Source organism: Helianthus annuus, chromosome 1 (genome assembly GCF_002127325.2).
Source record: "Helianthus annuus cultivar XRQ/B chromosome 1, HanXRQr2.0-SUNRISE, whole genome shotgun sequence".
Lineage (NCBI taxonomy): Eukaryota > Viridiplantae > Streptophyta > Magnoliopsida > Asterales > Asteraceae > Helianthus > Helianthus annuus.
Window position 1 is genome coordinate 52,045,040 of NC_035433.2, and position 12,040 is coordinate 52,057,079.

Below are 12,040 nucleotides of genomic sequence, written 5' to 3' on the forward strand. Positions count from 1 at the left end.
ACTCAGTGGAAGTTACCCTTCGTCAAAGCGGATGCCCGGATCATCTTCGAACTCTCAATGCTACCGGTGTCTTCCAGTCGCGAGCATTGGACTGGTGGACAGCCGAAAGGAATAAGCGCGGGAACGACGCTGCCTACGAGCTGACGTGGGAGGAACTGAAGGCTATCATGCTGGACGAGTTCTGTCCTCCCCACGAACGCCAAAAGTTGGAGGATGAGTTCTGGACCATCAAGCAGAAGGAGGGCGACAACGCTGGTCTCACCGCCCGTTTCAAACAACTGAGCATTATCTGTCCAGACCAGGTCAAGACTCCCGAGATGACCATCAAGAAATACATCCGTGCTCTTCCGGATTGTGTTGCAGATTTTGTGTTCGCCGCCAAACCCGCATCAATCGAGGAAACCTACCTACTCGCTGCCGAGATTAACGACAAGCGAGTTAAGGCTGGTGTCTGGGATAAGCCATCCAAGTCGTTGCATCAAGTTACTACCGCATCAACCAACAACCCTACTGCTCAAGCCTCCAAGTCCTCGAGAAGAAGAAAGAAGAACAAGAGTTGCGCCGCCGCAACCAATGCTGCTCCTCTTCAGTCAGTACCGCCACAACAGCAGCAACCACAGCGCACTGCGCCAGTGATCAATGCGCCGCCGGCTAAGCGTGCGTACACCGGCCCCCACCCACTCTGTGCTACATGTTCTTATCATCACCCGGTGGGTGTGGCCTGCCGTTACTGTGCCCACTGCAACGTTTACGGGCATTTCACTGCGAATTGCCGCTATGGTCCTCGTCAAACGCAAGCTCAAGCCGCTGTTAACCAAGCCCTGCTACCTGCTCCTCAAGCTCCTCAAGCTGCACAGGCCCCGGCAAACAATGTTCGGACCTGCTTTGCATGTGGTGACCCTAACCACTTCGCAAACCGGTGCCCGAACAGAGTGGTAAAACAAGAAGCTCAACAACCCCAGCAACAACAACAACAGCCTCAACAACAAGCCGCTCACGCCAGAACTTTCAACATCAACGCACGCCAGGCTCAAGCTGATAACAACGTGGTCAATGGTACGTTCCTTGTGAATGGTATATATGCATCATGTTTGTTTGATACTGGAGCCGATAACTGCTTTGTGTCATTTGAATTTGAGAAGCTTCTTAGACGTAAGCGCTCTTATCTTTCGTCACCCTTCGAAGTAGAAGTCGCTACCGGAAGGACCATTGCTGTCAATTCTGTGCTCCGTGATTGTACTCTCGAGCTCAACAATCATATATTCCCGATTAATCTCATTCCAATGCAGCTCGGAAGTTTCGATGTCATAGTAGGCATGGACTTTCTTCGTGAAAACCATGCTGAAGTTGTGTGTTCCGATAAGATGATTCGTTTTGTGCTAGCTAGTGGTGATATTCTATGTGTTTATGGTGAAACTACTGCAAAAGATCTCAAGCTCATGTCATGTCTTCAAGCTCGCAAATATCTCCGCAAGGAATATCGAGCCTTCTTGGCCAACATTGTTGTAGCAGAGACGGACAAGAAAAGGAAAGTTGAAGTCAAGGATGTTCCTGTTGTCCGAGAATTTCCTCAGGTGTTCCCTGATGATCTTCCTGGATTACCTCCAAGTCGTGATATCGACTTTCGAATCGACCTTATTCCAAGAGCCAACCCAGTGGCCAAAGCTCCGTATCGACTCGCTCCATCTGAGATGCGAGAACTCTCAAACCAACTCCAAGAGTTACTTGAAAAAGGCTTCATTCGCCCGAGCACTTCTCCATGGGGCGCACCAGTCCTTTTCGTCAAAAAGAAGGACGGGTCGTTCCGAATGTGCATCGATTACCGGGAATTGAACAAGCTGACCATCAAGAACCGATACCCCTTACCAAGAATCGATGATCTGTTTGACCAATTACAAGGTGCTCAGTGTTTCTCCAAGATTGATCTACGTTCAGGCTACCATCAGTTGCGGATTCAAGAGGAAGACATACCCAAAACCGCTTTTCGAACCCGATACGGCCACTACGAATTTGTTGTCATGCCTTTTGGTTTGACCAACGCACCCGCGGTCTTTATGGATCTGATGAATCGCGTGTGTAAACCGTTCTTAGACCGTTTCGTCATTGTATTTATCGACGATGTCCTGATTTATTCCAGATCGAGGGCCGAACATGCGCAGCATTTGCGGTTGGTTCTCGAGTTGCTTCAGGGAAACCAACTCTACGCCAAGTTCTCCAAGTGTGAGTTCTGGTTGGAGGAGGTTCAATTTCTGGGTCACATTGTGAATAGTCGGGGTATACACGTTGATCCTGCAAAGATTGAGGCAGTCAAGGGATGGGTTACGCCAAAGAATCCGTCAGAAGTTCGCTCTTTTCTCGGATTAGCCGGTTACTACCGGCGATTCATCGAAGGGTTCTCAAAGATTGCTGTACCGCTTACCTCCCTTACTCATAAAGACAAGCCTTTTGTGTGGGGAACCGCGCAGGAGACTGCTTTCCAAACCCTCAAACACATGCTGTGCCATGCACCAGTTCTTACACTGCCGGACGGAAGCGATGACTTCGTTGTCTATTGTGATGCTTCAAACCTTGGACTTGGCTGTGTTCTCATGCAACGAGACAAGGTTATAGCTTACACATCTCGACAGCTCAAAATCCACGAGAAGAACTATACAACCCATGACCTTGAGCTAGGCGCAGTTGTCTTTGCCTTAAAGATTTGGCGACACTACCTGTATGGTACAAAGTGTACGATCTTCACCGATCACAAGAGCCTACAACATATCTTTAACCAGAGAGAACTCAATATGCGTCAACGCCGATGGGTAGAACTTCTCAACGATTACGACTGTGAGATCCGTTATCACCCAGGCAAGGCGAATGTAGTTGCAGACGCCCTCAGCAGAAAGAATTACGTGATAGGTGTTCGAAACATCCAGGCTCAGTATAACCTCGAAGCTCTCATCCGCGAAGCACAACACGCTTGCTTTAACGAGCGTACGTTGAAGAAAGAACGAATCTATCACGATGGAACTCAGCTCGTGAGCAAAGCCAACGGGATATTCTATTATCTGGACCGAATCTGGGTTCCGAGGAGGACAGATTTGCGAAAGATCATCATGAACGAAGCCCACAAATCCCGATATTCCATTCATCCCGGTGCGGACAAAATGTACCAGGACCTTCGCTACAAGTACTGGTGGCCTGGGATGAAAAGGGATATTGCTCTATATGTTGGTAGCTGTTTAACTTGTGCAAGAGTCAAGGCTGAACACCAAAGACCTTCAGGCTTACTCGAACAACCGCCGATACCCGTATGGAAGTGGGAAAGCATAGCTATGGATTTCATAACTAAGCTTCCGACCACGCCATCAGGTCACGACAGTATTTGGGTTATAGTCGACCGTCTAACCAAATCAGCCCACTTTCTGCCAATACGAGAAGACTATAAGGTGGCCAAGTTAGCCCAAATCTACACCGACGAGATCATTAAGAATCATGGTACGCCTCGAGACATCATTTCTGATCGCGACGCTCGGTTTACATCGAGATTGTGGGAAACTTTTCAAGCAGCTCTTGGTACGACGCTGAATTTGAGTACCGCATTCCACCCGCAAACCGACGGGCAGACTGAAAGAACGATTCGTACTATTGAAGACATGCTCCGTGCGTGTGTTATCGATTTTGGTGGTAGTTGGAGCAAACACCTACCGTTGGTCGAATTTTCGTACAATAATAGCTATCACTCCAGCATCGAAATGGCACCTTTCGAAGCCTTGTATGGTAGGAGATGTCGCTCGCCTATTGTATGGCACGAGGTCGGTCATTCACAATTGACTGGGCCCGAGATTCTGCAAGAAACGACTGACAAGATCCACCAGATAAGGGAAAACTTGGTGAAGGCCCGGGACAGACAAAAGATGTACGCCGATAAACGACGCAAGCCCCGCGAATTTGCAGTTGGCGACTACGTACTCCTAAAGGTATCACCTTGGAAGGGAGTAGTCCGATTCGGCAAGAGAGGGAAACTTGCGCCTCGATTTGTTGGACCTTTTAAGATTCTGGAAAGGATCGGTAAAGTTGCCTACAAACTCGAATTACCGGAGGAACTCAGCAATGTCCACCCGACTTTCCATATTTCAAACCTTCGAAAATGCGTAGCCGACCACGACGCAATAATACCACTCGACGATCTTCAGGTCAATGAGACGCTACACTTCGTGGAAAAGCCTGTCGAAATCATGGATCGACAGACCAAGCAACTCAGACGCTCTCGCATTCCTATTGTAAAAGTACGATGGGAGGGCAAACGAGGCGCGGAGTTCACTTGGGAACTCGAAAGTGACATGAAGGCCAAGTACCCGCAGTTGTTCAGATAGATCTGAAGCATCAAATTGGTAAAATCACACGGCGATGTACGGTTCTCGGCCTAATTTCGGGACGAAATTCCCTAAAGGAGGGGAGACTGTAACACCCCGTGTTTTCCCAAAAGTCAAAGTCAAAGTCAAGAGTTGACTGTTATTGGAATTAAAGATCAATAAAGATTAATTTCATTTTAGTTTCATTTTGATTTTCATATTATTTGGAGTAAGTGTTGTATAATCAAACTAATCGGCCGATAATCGAACTGTGAATCAACGACCGACTGTGAATGATAGGAAGTAACAATGCAATAAAGCTAGTCAATCAATAATCAAGCTAATCAAATCAATCATCGAACTCAAGTGTGGATAATTTTAATGCTTTTATACGTGTGTGTGTGCCTTACGTGTTACTTGTGCATGCTTACTTTATGTTAAAGTGTGTGGTGAATCAATCAAAATCAATCAAGAATCGAAGGATAATCAAACTCAATCGAAACCGACTTTGAAAATAGGTTGTAAGGATGCTTGTATGTTAGATATAGTAGTTGGGACTGAAAGTAATTTGAATAGAAACTCTATCCTACTCTACTCCTCAACTATCGAACTCGAAATATCAAAAATCGTCGCGAAACACTCAAAACCAGGCAAGCCGATCGAACAGGGCAACCTGATCGAACAGGCTAGCCGATCGAACAGGCTGTTCGATCGGGCAGCCGCTCGATCAGGGATGCCGTTCGATCAGCCAACCCTTTCCTCTTTTGGAAGCCTATAAATAGGGCTGTCCTTGTCAAACTTTCCACTTTTGGAAAAGCTCTGACCGACCAGCCTTTTCTTCTCACTAAATCTCAGATTTCTCTCAAACCGGTAAGTATTTCGCTCTAATCCTTGTACGTTTTTGTTCATTAATCGATTCTACATCTTTCTATCTTTCAAAACTTGGATTTCATCCATGAAATCACCAAGATCTAGGTGTTCTTGGGTGATGTCATCATGTGTTCTTCAAGAACACTAAGTTTTGACATCATTCCACCATGAATAGCTTAGATCTAACCGATTTCCACATAAATAACCTAAAATTTACCAAAGATCTTAACATTTCACGGTGGAAAAGGATTGAAAGACGGGTTTTCATCTATCTTTCAACTCTTTTACACTCAAAACGGTGAAAACGAGACTTGAACCGATTTATAAATCAATCTAAACAAACACATGGTTCAAGACTCGGGTTCTACCGAGAGATATACCGATTTCGGGTTAAACGTTAAACTTAGGTTCCAAACCGTCTCTGACCGAGCTTGGGTGATTCCTGCTCGAGTCAGTAGACTAAGTAGGGACTTCAGCTTTGTGGTTCAACTCGTATTCAAAATATCTCTAAAACATCAACAATTAACGGGAATAACCAAGTGTTAAGTGATAGGTTAACCGAATCGAGAAGCTGGCCGAACGGCTAGGCTGTTCGATCGAACAGCCCAACCGAACGACTACGCCAGCCGATCGGCTAGGCTAACCGATCGACTAGCACCTGGACCCACCAACTCACAAAAGTGTAGTATTGACGAGGTACTGTTCGATCGACTACGCCACTCGATTGAACATTACTGCTCGAATCATGAGATACTATACTTCAACACTTAACCTTTTCGAAACATTGGAATGTCACCCGATCGAGCATGCCACCCGATCGAGTGACACTTTGCCAAACCTCAGCTGCTAACCGATCGGTTGGACTAACCGATCGAACAGCTGTTCGATCGGCCAACTTGAAAGGTAATGCTGTAAGAACCTCAAAAATACAAACCATCATACACAAACACATCTTTCTCATCCAAGGAAGAAACAATCCACTTGAAAGAACCAGCCGATCGAGCCAGCCGGCCGATCGAACGGGACGTTCGAACGGACTTTAACCCAATCGAACAGCCCACTCGATCGAACAGCTGTCCGATCGAATGGTCTATCCGATCCAGTTTCCACTGTTCACTTTTCCGCATTACTCATTGTATTGTTATCGAACCATTCAGGCTAACCTATTCTCAGTGCTCCTCTCAATCCACGATCAACCACTGTGAGTATACTCGATCCCTTTTTGCTTTCAGCACTTTTGGGTGTTACATACGTAATCTATCAAATTCACAAACGACACAAACTATTTGAACGCTAACCTACTTGCATGTATTACTTGACTAAATGATTGCTGTTTATTATGTTTACACGTGGAGTGCTATCTGCCTGCTTTAGCAACGTAGTACTATAGTTTGGACTCAGCACCCGTTCACACGGGGGTTGCTAAGGACAATTACTTGCATGGATTACAGTGGTAATCATGTATTGCGAACTGTCTCGGACAGTCAACTCGAAGTCGTTGGTATCGATGGTCCCATGTTGATAATTTACATGCATCGTTTACCCTTGTGTACGTGCTTGGTTATGCGTAAACTTTTCGAACTTTATATGCTATATCAAACTTGTGTACTCACCTTTACATTATATGTATTGACTTTTATTTTAACGTATGTGACAGGTGTTTAAGCTACTAGCGTGCTAGGGAAGCGAGGCAATAATAAGCTTCTAGGAGCCTGTGACCTTAGGACAGTGTCCACATACCTGCTCCAGGGCCATAATTATCTGTAGATCTTGTACTGGCACCTGTAGTCAGTAAGATCTACCGTTAGCCGTCTAGAAGTCTTAAAAAAATATTTAAATTCGGTCTGTAATAATTAAGAATTTGAGTTGTCGGAACAGTTCCCATATTGTTTAGTTGATTTCTATGATAACTTGTTATTATTTGGGACACGGTATGGGACGTGTTATATAACTGAATTGTATGATAGTTGTCGACGCCGAAGAGCCATGTGCGGCGCGTCCACCGTGTCGAAGCCGAAGACTTCGCCGGCTCTGTCACCCAGCTCTTCTCCCCTGTCTCTCTCTCTGAACTCTGTTTCATATGGGTTAGGGTTAGGTTTTGTAGAAAGGAGAAGGGCGGTGGGTATTTGGATGCGTGGTAGATGGTGGGTTTTACCCCACTGTTCATTACTGTTCATTTCGTACAGTTTTTAATATATGTGTATAAGAAGGGCGGTGGGTATTTGGATGCGTGGTAGATGGTGGGTTTTACCCCACTGTTCATTACTGTTCATTTCGTACAGTTTTTAATTTAAATAAATAATAATAAAATAAAATAATAATAATAATAATAATATATGTATAATATAATATAATATAATATAATAACTTACAATTACAATTTTGTATTATATAAAAATAATTCGTTGTCATGTTCTGACCTTTACTTTTTGCATTTAAACAAGACATTTGAAGAAACATATTTTTCATAATTTGTTTGGATATAGATTAAAAAAAACGTCCAATGTTGAATTATAATAAAAAGATATCAACTACAAAATTTTCTAACAATCTAAATCTTACTAATTTGTGCAAAATTTGGATTTGAATTATTACATATCTTATTACACTTGATGTGTCTTATATTTGGTGTAGACAGCACACATCTTTTTTTCATGATTTGCTTAGATACATAGATAAAAAAGAAGGGTCAATGTTGAATTATAACAAAATATCATCAACTACAAACTTTCTAGCAGCCTAAATCTTAATAATGTATGCAAAAGAATCTAACAATCTTTTATCAAAATATTATCAACTTTAAAAGGATGATAAATCTTAAGGGCGACGGTGTTCATCTTAGGTAAATCATACGTCATATTGTTATGTCTATAGGAAATATATTAGACCAAAAGTGACGCCCTGCCTTAAACATTATCAACTAGATGCAAGAAGAACTCCGTGGTTAAGTGTGCTTGATTGAGGATAATCTGTGATGGGTGATCATGGAAATTCTTCACTTAGGCAACCTAAAACAAAACCACAACTTTCTTGTAGTCAAAACAGATAATGTTAGTGTGTATGTCACAATAACAATGCATATCGACATATTACAATGTTGTGTCCTACTTCTCTGTGTCACTGTTATAATTCATTTTTTTGAATCAAACTAGTTAAAATCCACCCGCGCGTTGCGGCGGGGACCCAATGACTGCAAAACGTGTGTCAGCAACGGCAAGCAGATACCGAATACCGAATATCAAAACATAAATAAAATTGTCGTGAAAAGGATAGTCAATCCGTCCTAAAAGAAGCGATTTTAAATAACCTAATATATAATAATAGGACCCACACGTCCTACACGTTGGAAATTCAGTTGTTTTCAGTTCAGTTATTACAGTGCTAACACGTTAAAATATGGATGAGCTCGGTATCGGTAACGGCACCGAAAGTACCGATCCGGAAAATCATCGAAATTAGGTACCGGCACCGAAAAAGCTCGGTACAATACGGTATGGTATTTGAAGGTAAAAATCAATAAATATAGGTATGGTGCTAGACCGGTGTCGAATCGAAAGTAACGATTCTGAAAATGCCAAAAGGTGGGTACCAAATTGGTACCAAAAATGATTTGATATAGTAAATTTGGTACCGATACGATACCGGTTTGATTACAGGATTTGATATGATTTGCTCATCAATAATCTAAATATCCAAGTTAATTTTACATGCTACAATTAATTCATTACGTAAAAAAACAAAAAATAAAGCAAAATAAGTTGTTGTGTATATAAAACCTCATTCAAACGAAATACAGTTTACTTACTGTGTGTATGAAAAGTAATCTAAATTGTGCAATTACTTGCATTGCTACGTTGGTACAGGATTTGATGACCTCGGTACCAACCGGTACCGAAAATACCGTTACCAAAATCCCCAAAAGTGGGTATCGGTACTGAATATACCTGGTACAGTACGGCTTGATACGGTCGGTATTGGTACGACACCGGTATTTGAGGGTAAAACCCGATGAATATCGGTGCCGAACGGATACCAAAAATACACCCAGTTTGATAAATTTGATACCGGTACCGGTACCCGATACTATTACTATTAATTAATTTCTCTTTTGAATATTTATTTATTTACTACTGTTCATTACTACTGTTCATTGAGTTCCTACAAAAAATAAAGCAAAATAAGTTGTTGTGTATATAAAACCTCATTCAAACGAAATACAGTTTACTTACTGTGTGTATGAAAAGTAATCTAAACTGTGCAATTACTTGCATTGCTACGTTGGTACAGGATTTGATGAGCTCGGTACCAACCGGTACCGAAAATACCGTTACCAAAATCCCCAAAAGTGGGTATCGGTACTGAATATACCTGGTACAGTACGGCTTGATACGGTCGGTATTGGTACGGCACTGGTATTTGAGGGTAAAACCCGATGAATATCGGTGCCGAACGGATACCAAAAATACACCCAGTTTGATAAATTTGATACCAGTACCGGTCCCCGATACCATTACTATTAATTAATTTCTCTTTTGAATATTTATTTGTTTACTACTGTTCACTACTACTGTTCATTGAGTTCCTTTTTTAATATATAGTTTACTACTGTTCACTACTACTGTTCATTGAGTTCCTTTTTTAATATATAGGTAAATTCTTATCAGGGTTCTTTAGCTAATCAAAAGAGTGGTACTCTAAAAAATAAGTAATTCTTTTTTTTTTTTTTTTGGCAACATGCATTCTTTAGTCTTTTATGAAATTGAGATATATATAATGGCGTCTGTTCATAAATGGATTTAGGTAAAAGGTTTCAAATTTAAGATGTTTACCTATTGTGTCCATGGAATGGTTGTTCATGTGCAGCCTTTTGATGTTATACCTTCCCAAGTACACCCATTTTGGTGAAATCTGCAAAAATACCTTTTGAATCATTTTACTTTTAACACCGTGGGTATGGTGGGGCTTGGATTGGGGCATTAGTTGATACGTGGCTTGAGGAACAGACATGGGGCGACCCACATTCTACACGGTATGGTGGGGCGTGGGTTTGGGACGTGGATTTGGTGGGCTTCGCTGGGCTGACCCGCTGGGCTGGGCTATTTGAATATATTAAAAACAACAAATTTAATTTTTTTAATATTTTTAAATAAAGAAAATTACAAAAAAAAATTTCCTAACTTTTATATTCCCACTTTGGATGGAACTTACAAATCTCCCAACAATGCATGAAACGGAAGTCGGTCCCCACATTTGATTTGAATTGAACCAATGCATTCGTCACAAGGTCGGCTTCGTTTTCACCACTTTTTGGGTTTTGCTTTGCTTTATTTAAAAACCCACTATATTTTGTAAGTTGGCCGCTAATCTCGCTCCAATTCGAGGATAAGCTATCGGTTTCACGATAAGCCTCCCTTCTCAATTATTGATGGAATACTCTACTAACCGTTTCCCACAAATGGGTTCGATGTTGAGAATTTCCTATTTTAATAAAAAAAAATTATATATTATAAAGTTATGTAAAAAATAACCATTAATAAAAACAAAGTTTAATAATACCTAAAGTTGCGTGTTGAGATTGTTGAAACCAACCTCTCGTCAATGCAAGTTCTTCAGGAACGGTCCATTTTAGTTGTTTTCGTTTGACGGTTTCGAGTGCTTTATCCGCCTCGGTTTTTTTCTTATTGCTTCTCTTTTTGCTGGGTTTCGATGCGGAAGGACCATCGTTGGGTGGTTGAGTTTCGGGGACGGTTTCGTTTTGTGAAAGGTCGATGGAGGTTGGTAAAAGGTTGATGGGCGTTTGTGTAAACGGGGTAGGTATCGAATCATCGGTGTGTGGGAAGTTAGTAAACAAACGATTCCCAAGAAGCGATGCATAACTCGCTTCATGGGGCATAGAATAGTGTATGAAAAATGGACGAGGCATTGGACGATTGGGTGGTGGGCTAGGATTATTTTTCTCGGAATGCAAACGGGTTGCTCGGGTCATAAGCACGGTTATGAGGATGCATTTTTTCGTTTTGTAGAAGGAGAATTGAAGATGATTATAGAAGATGTGGTTGAATGTGGTAAAAAATGGAAGAAAAATGTGAGTTTTATAGTGAAAAAATAATTTTTTTTTTTAAGATAGCCGTTGGCCAACGGCTAGTTTGGTTTGTCCAGTGAGAGCCCGCCATGTCAGCTTGGCCAGACCGTCCCACGCCCGGCTTGAAACCCAAGCCCCAAAGGCCACGCCCCAACCCAAGCCCACCCGGAATGGTGGCTTGGGTGTTTTACCCTAACACACGCCCCAATCCAAGCCCCATACCCCATAGCCTAACATAGACTGCAAAAAGACACCCATTTTGGTTAGTGAAATCTTGCTTTTGGTGGTAATCAGACGTACCAAAATTCAGTTGTTGTTAATGATAATTACGTCGATGACGGTAAATTTATATTGTTCAATTAGTTTTTGAATAAATACATCGACTTATTATATTTGTTGAGTTTTTTTCATGCTTGGGTAGATCACTACCATAGTCACATGGTTCGCGGTACGCTCCGGTAATAGGATCGCAATTTGCTAGGTCTCTAAAATTCGGTACGAGGTGGGGTAGGCTTATTTCAGATCGCTTCAGTACGATGTACCATATAATGTGGTACGATTACAACATAAAGAAGCAAGAAAACTCTTTAATACATTCAGTGTACAACTAACCAAGCTATATGTACAATAAATAAACTCAAAAAAGAAGAAAATAAACAAATTAGAAAATATTAGGGTCAAATTTGACAAAACTGTAACATTAAGGATTAAACTGTAACAAAAAGGAAATATTAGGATGTATTGTAAACCC